The sequence below is a fragment of the Anser brachyrhynchus genome (genome assembly GCF_964034855.1).
Source record: "Anser brachyrhynchus genome assembly, chromosome: 10".
Lineage (NCBI taxonomy): Eukaryota > Metazoa > Chordata > Aves > Anseriformes > Anatidae > Anser > Anser brachyrhynchus.
Window position 1 is genome coordinate 2,012,480 of NC_137705.1, and position 18,451 is coordinate 2,030,930.

General features: G+C 47.6%; 1 long non-coding RNA gene across 1 annotated transcript; it reads left to right on the forward strand.

The window, feature by feature from the left end:
* Positions 1-7,932: 7,932 nt before the first annotated feature.
* LOC308200371 lies at positions 7,933-13,536 on the forward strand. Its single transcript, XR_013955574.1, has 2 exons — positions 7,933-10,169; positions 12,739-13,536. It is a non-coding gene; the product is annotated as an uncharacterized lncRNA (long non-coding RNA).
* Positions 13,537-18,451: the final 4,915 nt, after the last annotated feature.

Here is an 18,451-nt window from a genome sequence, read left to right on the forward strand (position 1 = left end):
TGAGAGTCAGCTAAAAACGCACGTAAGCTGAGGCTGATGAGAACTCCTGTGCTGTGAACAGAATAAAAGACTGAGTAAGAAGTGATCATTTTTATCTTCATGATGGGTTGTGGAACAAATCCTTCCAGCTTTTGTCACATGTGGCATCTTAGTCTGCAGTGTTTCCTTTGTTACATGACTCGACAGTAAGAAAAACATGTTTTTTTTTTAAGTAATATTTTGCTGATATTTTACAAGGCCTCAAACTGTTGCTTCTGTACTATTTATGCTTTCAGAAAGATGGTATTTGGTGGTAGTTTATTTGCATCATCGAGAAAGATGTGCTGCAAAAGAATAAAAATGTCTCTTATCTTATCTTCCTGCTCCAGAACTGTACTTTGGTATAAATGAAATCCATAATTTCCCCTTGTTGGTATGACAACAGAAAACATAAAGGTGAAGTTAAAGTAAGAATATAGATGAATGTTAGCTGTATCTGCTGTAGCAGTTAAATCACTGAAATTTATGATTAAAGAATAATAATTCAGTATGGCACGCAGTCAAAGAACACTTTTAAGAGGGAAGGACCAGTGTAAAGAAAGAATTATGTGAGTTTAATGTAGTACTTCACTGTGATAGTAAATCAATTCCCCTTGTCAAGGTATATGAACAAATTTATGAGTACGTACATGTCTAGGGCAATTAGTAAGCAATCTTTTATAGGACTAAGACATCTAGTTTTGCATGGTAACCTTTATAAACAATTTTCTCAAAGGCATAATGCCTAAAACTTTATAAATGTTCCTTCTATAGGAAAAAAAGGAGAAGAAAAAGAGGGGAAGAAATAATTCCTTATTAAAAAGAAAACACAAAAGCACAGCAGCTTCTTTACGTAGCATTCCCCGTGCTTAGAATTTAAATACTTTTCAACGTTATCAATTTTGATGTGATCTCTCAACTTTTATCGTAGTGATCCCTTCAACACTGTTTCTGTGTGCCTCGTGAAATACAAATTTTCAACTACCTCATTTCTGGACGTTTCTGAATGCTTTGCCTTGGAGTGCAGCCCGAAAATGGGGAGTAGGGAGAAGCGGTCCGGCTGAGCGCCTCCGAGGGAGCAAGCTGCACGTGCGTTCCTCAGAGGCGGGACGTGGAGGTGTGCAGCGAGTCCTGCCCTCGCACGACGCCTGCAGGCTGCACAGCAGCAGCCAAGGGGGTGAGAAAGGCAGTTGTGACTGAGCTGCACCCGAGCGGGTGAAATAGTCATGTACCGTGCAGAGCTTTAACCATAATCTGCTTAGTCAACGTTTCTCTCTTGGTGGCTCCCTTTATAATATTGCTTTCCTCGTAATTTTTTTGCGTGTTATAGGAAATGTAAGGCTGTAAGACTGAGGAACAGAATCTAAATAGTCTGTACCATAACTTAATCCTTCCTGAAACGGGTGACTGGATTGACAGGGGGTTCAAAAATGATACGAGTAGTGAGGGTCTAGCAAGAGAAAGAAGCGTATTCTTTCTGTGAAAATTCTCTGGGATAGACACAGAGAAATGAATTGCTTTTTCTCTGAGGACCTGAGAGCGCCACCGTCACTGAATTTTTGAACATCGCTACCTCTCCTCTGCTCTTCAGCGAGTCGCTTGCCCTCTCCTCCGTCGGAGCAGCGGCTGCTGGTACGGGAGGGAAGAGGAGGAATTGATAAGGTCAGCACTGTTGGGCTGAGCCATCCGCAGCGCTCAGTGAAAAGGACATTTTTGGAATATGTTTCCAGATCATCTCCGGCCTGCTGTCATCCTTGTTTATTGTAACACTGACTTCGAAGTCCTTATCCACGCCGGGCGAGCTGACCAGGGCAGGGCTGTGCGCAGTGCCGGCCTGTTGCAGGCGCTGGGCGTGGGGCTGGGACCCTCTTGGGGTGCTCGCGGTGTCGGAGGGGCCCAGCACAGCGCCTCTCCCTCCTCTGTGCCAGGGGCTGGCTCCTCGGGGATGCAGCGGAGCTTTCCCGCTGCTCGGCGTAGAGAGAGGGCACTAGCCCTCTTGTCTCAGGGAAGTGCTCAGCTTAGCGGTGCTGCCTGGTCGCAGAGTTCTTGTCCTCTCTCTGCAATACGAGCTTGAGCCTCTTCCCTGGAGAGAGCTTTACCAAGCGTAAGGAAGTGTCTGAAGAAATCTGTCAGGTGAGGTTAAAAGCACAAACAGCTCTTTGCATGCAGCCAGGCTGCAGCACCCTGTGCATTAACTGTTCCCCCCAGGTGTTCTCCAGCTCTGTTAAGGATCTCACAGCAGGCGTTTCCAGACATACGAATCACATCTCCAACTATAACTGTGAGGATCCCACTGTTACACTGAGGAGTCTCCGTGTAGGAAGCTTTGTTTTCAGGAATCTGTCGGTGAGTGTCGTTAATCCTGCCTTTTGCACTGCCCTTGGTGAGGCACACCCTTGGCGCACAGCCCACGGCACAAACTGCTGAGTAGGCAGAGGTGAAGGAGCGAACACGGTTCCTGCTTGAAACGCAGCTGAACCGCTATGGGAACAGTCTGCTCTGATTTTATGTTGGCGTTCCTTGGGTGCAAAGGGAAAGTGACGTACTTAAGCTGCCTTCGTGAGTGACACAGGAGTTAGCATCGTCCTCACAAGTATTATTTGAACTGGTGGCATTCGACAGTCTAGCAGCTGACAGCTTTGGGGTATTGCATTTAGAAACAGGGTTTCCTTAATAAGACATTGCTTCCAGTTACGGCTTGTTTTCTCATCTTTCCTCCCAGCTTCCCAAAGTGCTTCTTGATTTTTGGTTATTTCTCTCTAGTTATGTGGCTGAAAATGCATTACATTCACTTATCTCAGAAGTCAAATAATGAGGAAAAGGCTGAAGACCTGCACTTACGAAAGCTGCAGGTAAGCTGCCTGCCTTCTCAGAAAAGGCAAACCATGAACTAATTTGAACGTGTTGGATCTAAAAGCTGTAATTTGTTTTCATGTCCACATATTTTTTTTCTAATGAAGGAAATAAATCAGCTGCAACTAGCATTCCTCATGTCGTAGCCAGTAAGAACAGACAGTTGTGGTAGAGATCAGAATGTTTCTAAAATCGATTTGGGGAATCTGCACTAGCTGTCTTTGTCACTGTATTTTTTCATGTAGTCCTCCTTTTTGCCACCTTGTACTGTTTCATTTTTTGTCTGAGCTCAGTTTTGTAAACTCGCGTTAGGAGAAGGGGAAGTAAAGACTGCCTGTCCAGTCCAGCCTTTATGTAAGTCACCGAGCACAGTAAGGTCTTCAGTTCCCCTGCTTGGTACCAGAGCAAGGCAGATTAGCAAAATAATTATTTATAGGAGCATTCTTACTGATTCTGGCAGGCCTGATAAGATGGCAAAGTTGTGAAGGGAGGGTTAAAGTTCTTGGCCTGGCAGTTGTGTAGTGTTGCTGTTGTGGACTGGTCGCCCTGATGACATTATGTGAAATATGGAAAAAGTGAAAAGCAATCCCCCTTACAGAGACTCGCTGGTGACCTTTAAATTGAGGCTGGGAGTCTCATCATAAACTGCAGCTGCAGGATACATGACTTACTTCCCTTTCCTTCTGCTCTGAAAGGTTGTTTTCAGAGAAATTACCACTTATTACAGAAAGGTCAGGTTCGTATAACCACATCTCAAGTGAGTAGACAGTGACCTTGTTTATCTCAGCGCAGTGTTCGCAATGGCATAATTCTGTGCTCTTTTAAAGCCCGTGCTGTTCTTGTTCATTTAGGGCCTGTTGCAGATTGACACGTTGTATGGGCTAGACTCAGCTGGTGCAAATTGTTCCTGTTCACTCAAATGGAACAGTGGTAGGTTACGCTTAGAGCAAGGTTTGGTGCTTTGTAACAGTTGTTCTTGAATTGGTCTTTGTCTGGTCTCCCTTGAAAATAATGCCTGGAGACTCTTTTCCCAGGGTTACGCTGCGGGTGCTGTTGGACCTGCCGAGGCTTTCGGTGTCATCTGCGGCAGGGTGACTGAGGCCTGCGTTGGGCGTTTTAGTTGATAACTTGCGCGTACTTTTGGAAATGAGGGGTAGCATTTACAAAAACCTGGACGAGCCGCTGGATTTCAGTGTGACTGAACTCTCAAACTGTTTATCTGATCTCAGATTGGATGGTAGCAGGGACAGGATTTCCACCCGAGGCTGGTGGTGTGTCTTCGTGCTTAATACAGAACTGAATTTTTAACTGGTAGCTGCCAAAAATTAAAATCCTGGTGATGCTTTCTGAGCTGCCACTTGAAATATTTCAGTGCTCTCTTAGGTCTGTAAAACCACATAATACAGTGAGTGTAAACATCGTACATCAGAAACAATTGGTAACTGTTTTTTCAGTGGTGTCAGGCCATACTCCTGTCTTTGTAGGTCTTTGCAATATTCTTTAACACACTTGAAAGGACCAAGAACTTTATCCATGTTTTCTTCCCACAGCTGACATTCAGGTCCTGTTTGGATGAAATCTTGAATGCAAGGCAGTGGCAATGTGCTACTCATCCAGGACAGCCCTAAGAATTAGTTGGTGGAAAACTAAAAAAAGTATAGATTTTAGACCATATTTAAACTCTTAACATTTTTTTTTTAAGATCTGTGTCTAACACTAAATACTAATCTTGAGAGTCAGGGAAATTTGGATGCAGCCTAGACTGTTCAAGTAGAACTTGAGTCTGTTTTTATTTGGCTAGTAAAAGAAGCATATCTCTATATACATTCTTTTCTTTTAACATCTTTTTAATGTCAACTTATTCCTGTACTTCACAGATCTTAAATTGTTATCTAGACATCTGCCAAGAGATGGCAGTGAAGTGCTGTTCAACGTGCCGGATGAGATCGTGGGGAAATCTAGTGGCTCTGACAATACACAGCGCTCTTCCCTGGGGTTTCTGGTGGCCTCTCCTAGAACAGACCGGCGCTGATCAGCTTGTTTCCTAAACGCCGTGGGCTGAGGAAAATGTGCAGGAGTTTACATGATTGCCTGCTTTGCAGTGCTCTTCATTCATCTCTGGGAAGTGTTACGCTTCCATGCTGCGTGCAGAGTAGATTTCCAAACTGTGCCTGGGCTTCTCTGTGTCTAAGAAAAATCCAGAAGCAGTTCTTGCGCTGGGCATCTCTTCCAGCTGGTGTAGATCCACGGACAGTAGTGATGCAACGCTGCTGTTCTCTTTAGGATGGTGTACTAAAAATAAAAAATCCATAACTCTCCAATATGAGTCACCTTGTATCGCTACTAGGTGCTGTATATATTCAAGTGTGGCAAGGCTTGTAGGCTGAGGTAAGCCCTGCTGTTTGTCAGAGTTACAAGAACAAACATGCTTTAGGATATGAAAGCTCTTCTTTGAGTCTCTGTTGTACACCCAGTCATTCTGGGCACGCCGGAACACAGAGCTCTTAATAGCGGAAAATCTTATTTTTTGCTCTCTGAATAACAGTGTTTTATGGAAAAGCTGGGTAGGAGGTTAGAGGGAAGCAGAAGATGCTCCATTTCATTGTCAATATCTAACGCTGAGACCACAAAGGAGGCTGCTTTGTTCTGCTGTGGTGGTTGTGCCTGCACCTGACAGGTAGGTGTGAGGTCTGCAGTAATTTGTCGGTGCTGGTACTTTCCTGGTACCTTTGAAGAAAGATGCAATAAGATTTTTTTTTTTTTACCTGGCTAACACTCACATCGGCAGCAGTGTTCCTTAGCTTTTCTGCTTAAGGACGCCGTTCTGACCCAAGGCGTTTCTCATGCCTGTTACTCCCGCGCCGACGTAGCAGTTCCAGCTCTGGGACCCCAGCACCGTGTTCAGGGATTGCTGCCTGCTCCCCGGCTGTGGCCAGGGCTGGAGCGTGCTGCTTTGCCTCGGGGGACGGCAGGGGAGCGCCAGGGGCTCAGGGTGCGAGGCGAGGAGCAGTCCTGTCACCGCCTGGAGACCTGTGCTCCTCCAGGGCACCGCGGCGGTCTCCAGATGCCCCAGTGGGGTCAGGAGAGCCATGGAGCTGAAAGTGTCTCGGGCGATTACAGCCCCTCTGAAAGAGTTTTCCACTGGTCCGCGGGGATGCCCTGAAAGTCACCAGTAATGGGCGTGGGGCAGAAGAATCTGGTAAGGGGTAATAAATATTCATTGTAAAGACACTTTCCGTTGAAGAAGCTGGAGTAACCTTTGTGATGAGTGAACACAATTTATAACTATTTGAATAATAAATCTAAACCCAGCTGTTCGCGGTGCTGCCGTTGCTCTTACTGTTACCAAGTCCTGCTTGCAGCCGCGATCTCGGCCAGCGCGTCCCAGGTCCTGCTGCAGGGGGGTGCCTGCAGCAGAGGCCACAAGTTGGCTCTTGACCAAGGTGCAAAAGGACAAAAGTTGAGAGAGGACTGGGCCTTGGTCAGTGTCAGGGGGGTCAGGGGGGCTTCAAAGCGAGGTGATTTTTGTTCTGATAACCAAACCAAACCAAACCCCACCAGGAGATCCTGAAGCCCTTCACAGAAGAGGCGAGTTAAGGGCTGCAGGAGCGAGGGCCCGAGAACGGGCTCACCGAAGCTCGCCCGGCAGGACACGGTGTGGGACTCAGGTCTTCCGAGTCTGTCCCAGTCTTCTGGCCAAATCGCCGCAGCTAGAGCTGAGTTCTCCAGCCTGCTGCTGTTCCCCTTACCCTGGGGCTCCGAAGCAATCCTATTTTTTCCTCTGTGTCTGAGCCAACAACCAGCGAAGGCAGTGGGAATCCTTCCATTGACATCAACAGGCTTTGGTTCAGCCTCTTTTTGCAGAGGAGGGAACATAATCGTCAGCTTTAAGCGTCTTTGTAATTCATGTGGTGTTCGGGGGGTTTAGATCAAATATTGACTAAATTCTTCTTTCTTCTTAGAAATGAAGAACTGCGTCTTGTGCCAAAAAGCGTGCTGAAGCTGTTGTGTGTTATCACATGGAAACTCGTGCACAATGGCCAATCTGTGTTCCCACTTAGTCAAAATAAATGGTTGCTTAGCATCCAGAATCATCCCTGCTCAGGATTATCTCCCCATATGCCGGTGTTGCAGCACTGAATGATCGGGATGTGCAGCGTGGAACAGAGAGAGCCTTTTGGTGGTGGTGGCTGCGCAGCACTAGCTGAAAGGGGTTGCATTTTTTTAGTAGTTGCCTAGAGTTTCTAGACTTACCTGAATAACACGTTAATTTGCTCCAGGGTTTTTAGTTTGTATGTTCACACACCTGTGGTCATGGGATGCGAACAAGTGAAGTGGATTATTGTCAGCATCGCAAGTTTGCTTCGATAGCGGAGTATAGAGAAACTTTTAAGATTAAGGAAAAATCATTCCTGTCGATAAGAAGACTGAATGCAATCACCATGGCTTTTTGCTGTCTGTCAACATTGCATGTAAATTATTTTCTTCAACCTCTGGTTGTTCTGAGAAGTGCTTTGTGTTTTGTACCCGTCCGTTTGTTCTCATGTGGTGCGCCAGGCTGGACCTGGGTTAAATTTTGACACACAGTGCACGTTGCCTATGTCAGTGGAATTAACTGTGTGTCTTTGCTATGTTTCCTTGTTGAAAGGGCTTCCAACACGAGTGTGTCTCTGTCTTTGTTCTCCACACATGCCCAGAATATTTTCTTGAGCGTCTTTGGCTTTGGTCTGCCTTACTTCAGGAATCGTTGCGGCAGGCTGCGGGCAGGGGGTAAAAACTTGCTTGACCTCGTTAGGGCAATAAAACCTGCAAAACGTTCGCTGGTGGAGACTCTTTGCTGAATTCCCCGCTTTGATTCCTGATTGCCTTTGTCTTTCCATCTGTTCCTCTCCTCTGCAGCATTTCCACCCAAGCCTGCTCCGAAGCTGGTGGTTACTGCTCCGGTTCGCTGTACGCCAGCCGGGTTTGGGGCCGGCTGCCGACGTGCTCCTGGGCACCGCTCTGCTTTTGTTCCCCCACCTGGGGCTGGTTCGTTCTGTTTCTTTCTCTGACACAGGCACTTTCCTTGCAATGGAAGGACTGGCAGGGTTTTTAGGGAAAGTAGTAAAACCAGCGTCCTGTCCTTTTGCCCAGAATCTACTTTTTCATGCGGCCTCTTACCTGCGTTTTGGCCTTGCATTCCACCTCTACCACGTCATTTCAAAACGTTGTGCTTGCCGTGGTTCTGTCATCTGGTCTTACTGAGCTGGGGTTTCTTCCCTTACGGCTGGTACACCTTTTCTTTCCTCACTGTAAAGAATTAGCTGAGCAGTCCTTCCTGAGCTGTGTGTTGTAAATACCTTCATTCTTTTTTCCTCGGGTTCCTCCCCTGCCCTTTTAGACAAGTGAATTTCATGCTAGTAGAAACGCCCAGCAACTGTTCTGGTTTCTGTCGGGTCGCGCTGGATTACCTGGTGTAAGCGAGATCAGAATCTGACAGCTGGCTTCTCTTCAGTAAATCCATCTCAACCTCTGGCACCAGGGCACCGCTCGTATTGATTAGAGCCGTCTGCCCCTCACTTGTGTTCTCGCAGCGCTTTGTAAGGCGGGGTTTTGAACGAAGATGCTGGCATCCCAGGGCCGGCCTGCTCTGAGGAGGTATTTTCAAAGTGACTCCAGGATCTAAACAAGTACACAAGTCTGCGATCGTGAAATGCATTTGAGCTTGTTCCTTGTGGCTTGAATATTCTTTCTAGTGCCTGAGAAGGATGTGTGTGTTGTTAAAGGGATTGGATTAAGTAGTTCTTGTCTGCGATTCGGATGGTTGTTTTAAAGTACGAATTGGAGAAGAGCTTCCAACTTAATATTATGAAGATGTTTCCCTTCCTCCTCTCGCACGCCCACTTTCCACTGTTTTCCCAGTGGCTTTGGAAACTTAATTAAATCTAAATAAATTTCTATATCAAGCTTGGCACAGAGTGCTATTGACAGTATAAACAAGGCAGACAAATTGTTTAATGCACAGGAAAAGAGATGGCGGAAAGGATAAAAATAAAAAACGGCGACAAGCTCCTTTTCCGCAAAGTCGCTGAAAGCAGGGTTCTGCCAGCCTCTGGGGCTCGCGGATCAGCCCTGCGAGGTGCGTGCCTGGTGCCGTCGGCTGGGCGTTGGGTGACGTGGGTAAGCTGGTGCAGGCCGTGCTGTTCCCTCCCCCCGTGCTGTGTAAGTCCTTGGCGACTCACTAGGGCCGTGCTCGGCAGTACAAGCAGAAGTATTTCTAAGCCAAGTACTTCTAAGCAGTTAAACAAAATAGAAATTGAATTACAGACCCTGAGCTTCAAAAAAGCGATCGCTGCGTGCGAGGTGTCTGCTCCTCCGTGAAGATGTTCCCAATTCCCGCTTACTCTGCGTGTGTGGTGGGGCAAAATGGTTGTAAGCATCCCGGTTCGGGAATGTGGCGGCTCCTGCTGGCAGGGCAGAACACGACGGTATTTCCTACGGCAGGATCTGCAGCCTGAAACCCCTTCTGCGTTGTGAGGCGGGGATGAGCTGTGTGCCTGTCAGTACTGAATGCTGTAAACCCCTGGACTCCGTAGCAAAACGAGCTCTTTGCGAGCCCTGTGTGCACGTTTCAGCTCGCTCCGCCCGGGGTGGGTTCCACGCAGCCCTCGGCCCAATGGACTTCGGTCCGCCTGTCTCCCGGCCCGCAGCCAGGTGCTTCTTGGTGGCGTTACACGGAGCTCAAGGCGGTGGCACCCCCAGTCCCTAACTTGTATCAGGGTGTCGTGGGGTTGGATTATATCAGGGTGCCACCGGGCCCGTGGCTCGCAGCTGCGTCCCCCGGCACTGGGGGAGCTGTGCTGGGCCCGGAGCAGGTGCCCGTTAAGCTGCAGCTGGTGGAGACGACTTCAGCAGAGCCACCTGTAGTGGTCAGCTGCTGGTAGGACGTTTCATTCTTTTTTATGCCTCCGTGGGGAAGGAAGATTGCTTCTGTCTCTCTGTTCTGCTGGTCCATGTGCAGCACTGCTTTTGTGCCTGTGCACAGCCCTTCCTGTAGGGTTTTCCTCCCCTCTGCCTTTAAGAGCGGAGGGAGAATGGGAAGCTGAAAACCTGCTGAGCAGAGCATTCTCTAAATTGCAATTCCAGCGGCTCTAAAGGAAAAAAGGCCCTGAGGTGACCTGTTGTTGTTTGCTCCCTACTTGTACAACTTATTGGTGCTGTCAGTTTTATTGTGTGGCCTTTGCGTACCAGTAACAGCAGCAGCCCCTGCTTTCCGTGGCAAAGGGAACGAGAGAGAAGGAACACGGAAGAACAAGAGAGTGAGTAATTAACAGTAAAGTCAGATCTCTCAAAACGTGACCTAGGCCATCCATAATGCTTGTAAAAATAAAAAATGTAATGGACTTGAATTCTAAAGACGTTTCCTGACAAGCTGTAAGGGTCCATTGCAGAGCAGAGGTGTTTGCGTAGGTGTAAGTTACTAAACCGATTGTAAAGAAAACTGTTCAAAGCAAGCTTTAAAGTTTGAGGGATACTTTTAAAAATAAACCTAGACTTGAGGGAGAAAAATATAACCGTAGCATTGACTTTCTTTGAGATAAGGTCTATGAGTTTTTTCCTCAAATAATTAGTAGGATATAAATACATCAGTTCAAAGAAATGTGTAAATCTCTTCTGACAAACATTATTATCGGGAGGCATTCTTTCTATCTGCAGGCATTGTTTCTTCTGCATCCATGGTTACTTATTCTCCCAGAAGGGTAAAAAAAAACCTGTCTGTTACTAGGTATCATATTCTACCTCTGGCTAAAACCGTGATGGGTGAAATAGTTTTTCTGCATAATCTATCCTGGGACATGGTCAATAACTAACCTAGCGTAAAAGTTAATTACCAACTGGTTGGCGATGCCGTTAGAAGCGTACCCAGAGGTAAGAAGAGGCACATGAGATATGAAGGAGGTACGAAGAGAGCACTTTTCAGTAGGGTTGTGTGTGAACAGGAAAATAATACTTTTATCTTCTCTTACTTTATGTAGAAAAAGATTGTAACTCAGTAATTAAATCTGATATGCTGAAGTCTCATTTAGTATTAAAAAGTTATTTCAGATAAGTTGTTGTTTACAAAAATTGTGAGACGAGAATGAGGCAAGAACCATTTGCATGATGGTGCCCTGGGTACGTTCGCTCCTGAGACTGTGTTACATACCTGCCTCATCAGAAAGCACTGCCTGGAATGGAGTGTCAGGAGGGCTCTGAGAGCCCCTCTGACCCCCTTATGGCCAGCTGAAATTTCATCGAGTAGATATGCTTGGGCTTTAATAAAAGTCCGTATCCTGCACCTCGGTCTGTAGCCACCTGAGACCAAATAGTCAGGGGGGTTAAAAAATAAATTAAAAAAAAAAATCACAAACCAGCATTTCCTCCTCCTCTGTGCTGTTTGGCTCACGAGAAGTGCTATCACATGGCTATGACAGCAGGCTTCTCACTGATCAGGTGTTTCAGCCCGATTTCCCCGCGATTGTACTGGGTCTGCGTTTTCTGCTCAGAGCTGGCTGGAGTCGAGGTGTGCGCTGAGCTGCTGCTGCGGGGAGCAGACCCGCAGCGTGCCCCGCTGCTGTGGCAGCCAGAAGCAAAGCGCTGTGGCATCAGAAATCCATGGCATTCGCATTTTACAAGGCCAGAAGAGATTCACAGAAAGGATCTTGAATAAAATGCTATCTGCGCAGGCTGCGAGTATATTGCTTTGCCAGGGACCACTGTACTAAGCAGATAACTTGTCGATACAGCTTTATCGCTGCAGTTCTTGTGTGCAGCTCTTATCAGTCTGCTGATATCTGATGGGGGGCAGGCTGATCACACGTATTTGCTCTCGCTTCTTATATTCATATCTGGTTTACTGCAGAAGGCCAAGATCGCGTAATATTGATTTCGACATATTCCAGGCAATGTCTTTTTCTAAGAACAGCAGCTTCATCCTGCTGGAAGAGCTGGCTTGTCCGGGCTGTCAGTGACCGCCCTGCGTTTGTCCACGTGCACTCCGGACAAGAGGCGGAGTGGATTTATTAATTAGCGTGCGACGAGTTGTTAACTTTTTCAAGCAGTGGTGGTGGTCCACGCAAAGGTGCCATATACCAAGCAGCACGGTTGATATTCTTCCTGAACAACAGCTAGGAGTGCCTGGGGAAATCCTAGCTCCTACCGAAGTGCTTTCCCCAGTTCCCTTGGCCGGGAAGCAGCGCAGCGCAGCACGGCAGCATCGCCTGGTCTTTAGGAGGTGGGTGCCCGCGGTGGGGACGTACCCGAGCGGGCTTTTGGCTGCCCTGTGCAGGCGCTGCCGAGTGGCCGTGGTAGCAGGGCTCAGCACGTCAGCCTGCTTCCCAGCTAGCATCGAGCGTCAGCTCTGAAGCTGGGACAGCCAGGCCAGCTGCTTGGAAATCAGCACGGTATAGACAGGGTCTAGATAATCGTGATCAAAGGCTGCATGCTGAAATGCCAGCTGCGATCCTGTGGAAAGCTTTGTGCTTTGTGAGGCTCAGATGATTTCACTTCCTTTGTGTAGCGTCCTGGTGGCTTCGTGGTGGCTCTTGGCGTTTTCAGCCTTACCACGTACAGCAGCAGAAAGGCAAAAGCTGGTCTGAGGTACTGGCTTGGTGTAGGTTACTTCCTAATGTGCTTTTCAGTAGCAGTTTGATTTAACTGCTTGAGAAAGATGCTGGATGTTTCTCAGCCCAGGTAAACACAGCCCCATTCTGTCAGGTGCTCTGCATTTAATGAGCCTTGCGCTAAGAGCGCCGTAGCAGAGGTGACCTAAGAGACTGGTGGGTAATAGTTCATCTTCCGTAATAATGAGTTTCTCTAACCCTCTTTGCTGTTTTCCATCTGCCTTAGGTTTTTGCTAGGTAAAAATTAAGGATGCTACAGATCGGAATTCCAATTCTGCTCCTTGTCACAAGGGACGACCACGCGCTGCACGATGAGCAGAAGAGGAGCCGTCAGGGTGGAGGTTTGCTGCTGCTGCAGGGAATTCCCTTTGCAGGGAATGCCGGGGACCTGAGGCCCTTCTGCACTTGAGCAAGAGCCCAGAGCTTAATGTTAACGCGTAGGTGGGTCCTCGCTCAGGCACTGGGCTCCGGAGCTGGCTGCAGCCTCAGCTCCACGTGCACTGACAGCCTGCCTGAACTGGCAGACGTCTCACTGCTGCGCTCCCTGAGCTCTCGTTTGAAGGCTGAGCGCTGCCAGGGATGAGTGGGAGACAGAAGCCCTGGGAGACTGGAGCTGTGCTGTGCTCGGGTAGGGGCTTGCAGGAGACCTGCAAAGCGAGGACACGTTAGCAGAGGCTGCGGAGAAGCAGCAGATGCCTGACCTGTGGAGCAGCAACGTGGTACTTCAGGGACTAACGGGGAGAGCTCACTTCAACATCTGCGTGAACGCTGGCACGGTTGTTTACTCTTAGTACTATTTGGTTCATATAAAGAGTTTTCTAAGCGTCCCATTTATATCAGTTGGTTTATAATTTGGACCCTCGCCTTCCAGATATGACAGAAAGAAAAATGGGATATGAAAGGCAGTGGGAGTTTTACAGTAAAGGATGTTTCTCTGAAATGGTTGGAGTGAAGCAAGATACATGGCATTAGGAAACATACCTCAATTTGTAGCTGCCAATAAAGCAGTCTTTCGTCCATCCCACTTGTCTAATAACAATTATTTGTTGTCAGAAATCATTTTAGTTGCAAGAGGCTAATTAAACTTTCCAATATGAACAGTAATATACAACACAGACAAGCAAATGAGGATATTAGGGTAGCGAGTGACTGCATTTACCAAAGAGAGCTTCACGTCCTTTTCTGTCTACAAAAAGAGGAGAATAACTGATAGCTGATGCAGAGCCCTGTAATAGGGGGCTGCCAACCGGAATATGTCACTTGCTTGGACGTTCTTTCATTCTGTGTTGCAAGCAGTGCCTCAGAACTGATAATGAACTAAGTGAAAGACAAGGTTTGAGATAAGGTCTATATATAAATTATTTTTAAGTAACTCAGCGGGGATAAGAATAAACCAGCAGCTCTGGGGCACGTAGGTCAGGTGCCAGGTGTGCCTTCAGGGCTGGGGTACTTCAGAGTTTGTGTGATAATCCCCAGTTCTGTCAGCTGATCTTATTAAAAGATAGTTTTGACATTCAGAGGCCATAGCGGAGGTGAGATTTGTAGCAAAAGGTTATAATATCAGTTCTACAGGACGTGGAATTTATTGAAACTTTTTTCATCTGTTTGCGTTTGCTGCAAGCTGCACTGCACGATTGGAGCCGTGGGTTTGTTGCAGCAGTACGTGATTGTGTCGGGGCGGTCTGCTGGGACTAAGGCTCTGTTTCTTGTTGAGATCCATCGCTGCGTATCAGCGCTTGAGTTGAAAAACCTCTTCAAAGTTGTAGCCAGCTTCATCCTCCAAATCGGAGTAGAGCTGCAGTAGCTGTTGAAGCGGTGCAGAGGGCGAACCTGCGAGCTGGGGTCCAGCCGCCCTGTCAGCAGGTGCTGGGGAGGATGTTTTGATGCATTTGATTCGCTACTTACTTTGATGTTCCTACGGCAAACACAAAACCAGATGCTGTCTTTCAAACAACAGAGTTCTGAGCTCCTTGTGTGTAGCAACGTCTGCTTGAGTACGAGTCTGCAAATTCATTACTGAGACAGCCTTACCTTTTTTTATGCCCATGGCAATGGCTAGGTCCTGGTTTGTGTTTTAGAAGCCAAAGTGTATAACCTCAAAAGTCCTCCCAATGTTCTTTTAGGGGTTACAGGGTCCCTTTCTATGTTTTCTAAAAGATTTGGCAAGGCCAGCATGCGGGTACCTGCGGTCTGAGCTTTGGGCGAGGTTTCCTCCCCTGCTCCCTGGGGAGGCAGAGCACAAGGGCTGACTGAGTGCTCTGCTCCAGGCTTTGTTTCACGGTCCTCAGGTTTCTGTCTTGTGTGGAAACTTGGGTAGCAGAATGTGTAATAAAACCAGATGGAACCCAGGCTTTTTTCTGGCTCTGAAATCTCTGTTAAGGAAAGAATTATTCTTGATTATTTTTCTATGGCTTGTGTTTATGAAGAAGGATGTTTTTCGAGGCTCCGTTAAAACAGCGTTTAGATACCCGTGAAATTTTCTGTGACTCCTCATAGGTTAGATTCCTGTTAGCTGCCTTCCAAAACCTGTTCTCACGCAGCTAGCAGAAGAGGCTGGTTTACGGCCACGTTTCTGTAAGGTGAAGAAAGGCACGCGTTCAAGCTCCGGCGCAGTTTTTCTCAGCTGGCTGTGCGAGGAGGTGCTTCTCTTTCCCGCTTCGCCGCGCCTCGCAGGGATAAGGTATTCCTCCCTGAGAAAGGAAGCACAAAGGGAAGATCTTACTGATCAAATATAAAGATGTTGTAAATTTCCTTTGATGTTATAACTAAGTAGCTGCTTTTTGCAGTGTGTTGACTAACAAGAAATGCTCTTTTTCTTGGTACAATACTTATTTGCAGAAACTTCACCCCATGTGTCCTGGGAGCCAAATACCCGAATTCCTTCCGTGTGAACAGGGAAAAATCATTTACCTTCTCCCTTCCTCACCCTGTAATAATATGTTGCTTTACATGGAGGTACGAAAAGGGTGACATAATCTGTGATTCCTTGCTCTTATCCATAGCAATTTCCTTCTATCTTCCTGTGTCTGCCACCCACAGAAAAGGGCTTTTTCAGTGTGCTTGTCAGCATTAGCTCCACTTTTTCCGAGCTTTCCTCCTCAACCCATTGCATCCTTCTCCCTCCTTCCTCCATCTCACTTTTATTGTGGCGTCCTCCCCGAGCTAAGGAGCAATAAGCAGCCATACTTTGCGTGAGTTACAGACGTACAACTTTCTTCCAATCCCTCGCTGTAATTAAGGGAGAACAGTCCGTTGCCTTGAAGAACGGGAAGCTCAAATCCATTTTTAAAACCTGATTTTTGTAATGCTCAATACCGCGTTGTTTGTGGGGCAGCATTAGGTTCTGGCTTGGGAGAGTCACGGTAACCGAATACCAATTGCACTGCTTCCAAGGAGTTTTCTCTGCGTGGCCGGACGGGTTGCTGCAGCCAGTTTCTCTGTCTCTAAAAAGATGATGCGGATTTGCACTTACCGAGTGCGGTACGGTGCTTTCAGCAAGCACTGCGTGCGGCACAGCAGCGTTACGATGATTAAAGAAGAAAGATGATAATCTTGAAAATATCCGCCTAGAAATATAATTGAAAATAAAACCTTAGTGTGTAGATTGAGAGAAGAGGATTTTTGCTTAGTCTAGTGACTCCATTAGTTTAAAGACCATTTCCGTGTACCCAGCAAAGATTATGCCCCCGGAGCAGATGTAGAGTTTGGAGTCCTGCTGAGGTGAATCATCTCTTCAGAGCTTGAGTTTGCTGGCAACAAAAAAAAGGAAACAGCTGGAGAAAGCTGAGAGAGGCTTTTGGGGGTAGGCTTCCTATAGATTATTCTCCTAATTGCTACAGCTGAGCACACAAGAAGAAAGGCAAAGCCAGGGGAGGTGTATTTATGGAAAGTATGTCCTTTCTGTTAGCTGATTGCCGGCGTTCTGATTAGCGTGCTGTTAGGGGTGAGGCTTTGCTTGAATTTTATCAAGCTCAGGCGTTTAACACAAATAAAAACATTAATTCTTAATAGCAATCTCTCATCATACCGCTTTATTTTCGCAATGTATGCGCTGTTCTAATTGCTCTTAGGTGAGAAGTAGATCTGAAAATCAAAGCTCAGGCTCTGTGATTTACCAGTTTCCACCTCTCCGTGGGATGCGGCAGCAGTTGGTGGTGGTTTGTTTGTTTTTCAAATGGGCCGCAGAGCCCTAACTTGGACTACTTTGTGCTTGGTGCCCGTAACTCTGGAAGGGAAGGCAGCTGGAGCAGATCTGGCTTGTTACCGCCGAACGCTTCAGAAATAATAAAAAGCTTGGACTGTCTAACTGTAGTTGTAGGGGGACTGAAAGCAGTGGGAAGCAGCACGTAACAGTAACTGTCCAGGTTGAAACCAGTCCGGTTGGGTACTGAGCACTGAGTCCTGATGCAAGTTTTCTGCTCTATGGTCAGCTCCATTTTGTAGATCGCTGCTTCCTCGGTTTTAAAGCCCTCCTCCGTTTAATCACATCCCAGCCGGGTTAACTGGGGGAAAGTGCGCTCATAGTAGATGCAAGAAAATGGCTCCCAGTGGAGTCCTGAGACCTGGGCACGTGGCTAGGCTTACTGGTTGTGCTAGCAAGCAGTGGGGGACGCAAAGCACGCAGGTGACAGCAGCGTTTCCAGACTTTTCCAGACCAGCCTGTCTCAAAGGGAGCTCCTGAAGCTGCCACGTCCGAGCGGAGGGACCGACCCCTGCAGCGCGGCGGGACGTGCCTGCGCCTTCCCGGGCGGCTCCGTCTGGGTCCGGACGCTTCAGCATCTCCCGGCTGCGTGCCGGGCTCGTTAGCCCCGTGTTAATCACAGCCTGCTCGCTGAGGTGCTGCCAGCTGACTGCTGCAGGTTAGGAAGGTACCGGAGACAAAGCACTTGCACAGAATAACTGTTTGATGACCGAACTTTCGTCTGGCGTTAGAAAATGGGTGCACATTTATAGCTAGGATAAACACGAGTGGTTGTTGGCTTTGTTCTTTGAGATGGATGAACTAATCCGTGTGTTCCTTTAGCATTGTTTCAGTCTGCTGTCACTAATAAATCCAGCCTCCTGAAGAGGCACTTCAGTGGAGATTTAATACAGACTTCTGGAAATGGTTATTGCCCTCAGATGCAGTGAAAGCTAAGGGCTCTACCAAAACAAGCAGTTATAAACCTAAGCACTTTTTTTTTGTCTGCTTTTAAATCGTGAGATCATGTAGATGACTTCAAGCTTTTTTTAGTGTAAGAGGCAACGTAAGGAATGAGTAGCGCTTTGGGAATCTTTGAGCATTAGCTACTACTCTTTCTACCGCTTACTAAGGCCATAATGCTGGAAAGGCCTGAAGATCGTCGTCCCCTACTTTCTCTTTCCATTAGAGCAGTTGTTGTGGTTTAAAACCCCGGTGGAGGCAAGCTGTAGTGTGCTTGTGAGGCTTCTTTAACGTTTTTGTTTCGGTGCTTGTTTTTTGCAGCTGCTGTAACCTGTTCCCAGGGTTAAGTCCCGTTATATACCTGGGGTTGGAATTCGCTTGCACAGGAGCTGCGGGTCTGCGCGCACCCACAGGCACGATGCAGAAGTGCTGTTCGGCTGGCGATGGCTCACGGGGCAGGGAGAGCTCTCTGGCCCCCGCCCCGGGATATCGGTGCCCAAGACTTGTTAGCAGGGTTATGTGCTAACAAAAGCCAACTAATGTATTGTTATGCTGAAAACACTTTGCCTGCCTTCTGGCACCGTAACTCTGTGCTGTCTGCCTCCTGATCAGCCGGCTGCTCTGCTCTGGGCCTCTCCAACGGGATGGAAGCTCGGCTCCTCGCTGCGGAGCAGCTACCCTGAGCAGGATGCGATCAGCTTTTCAGGCTGGGATCCTGCTGAGGTCAAACTCTCCGGAGGTCTGAAAGCCCGTATAAAACTTGGTTGCATCTGCGCTCTGTTCCGTAAATGCCAGC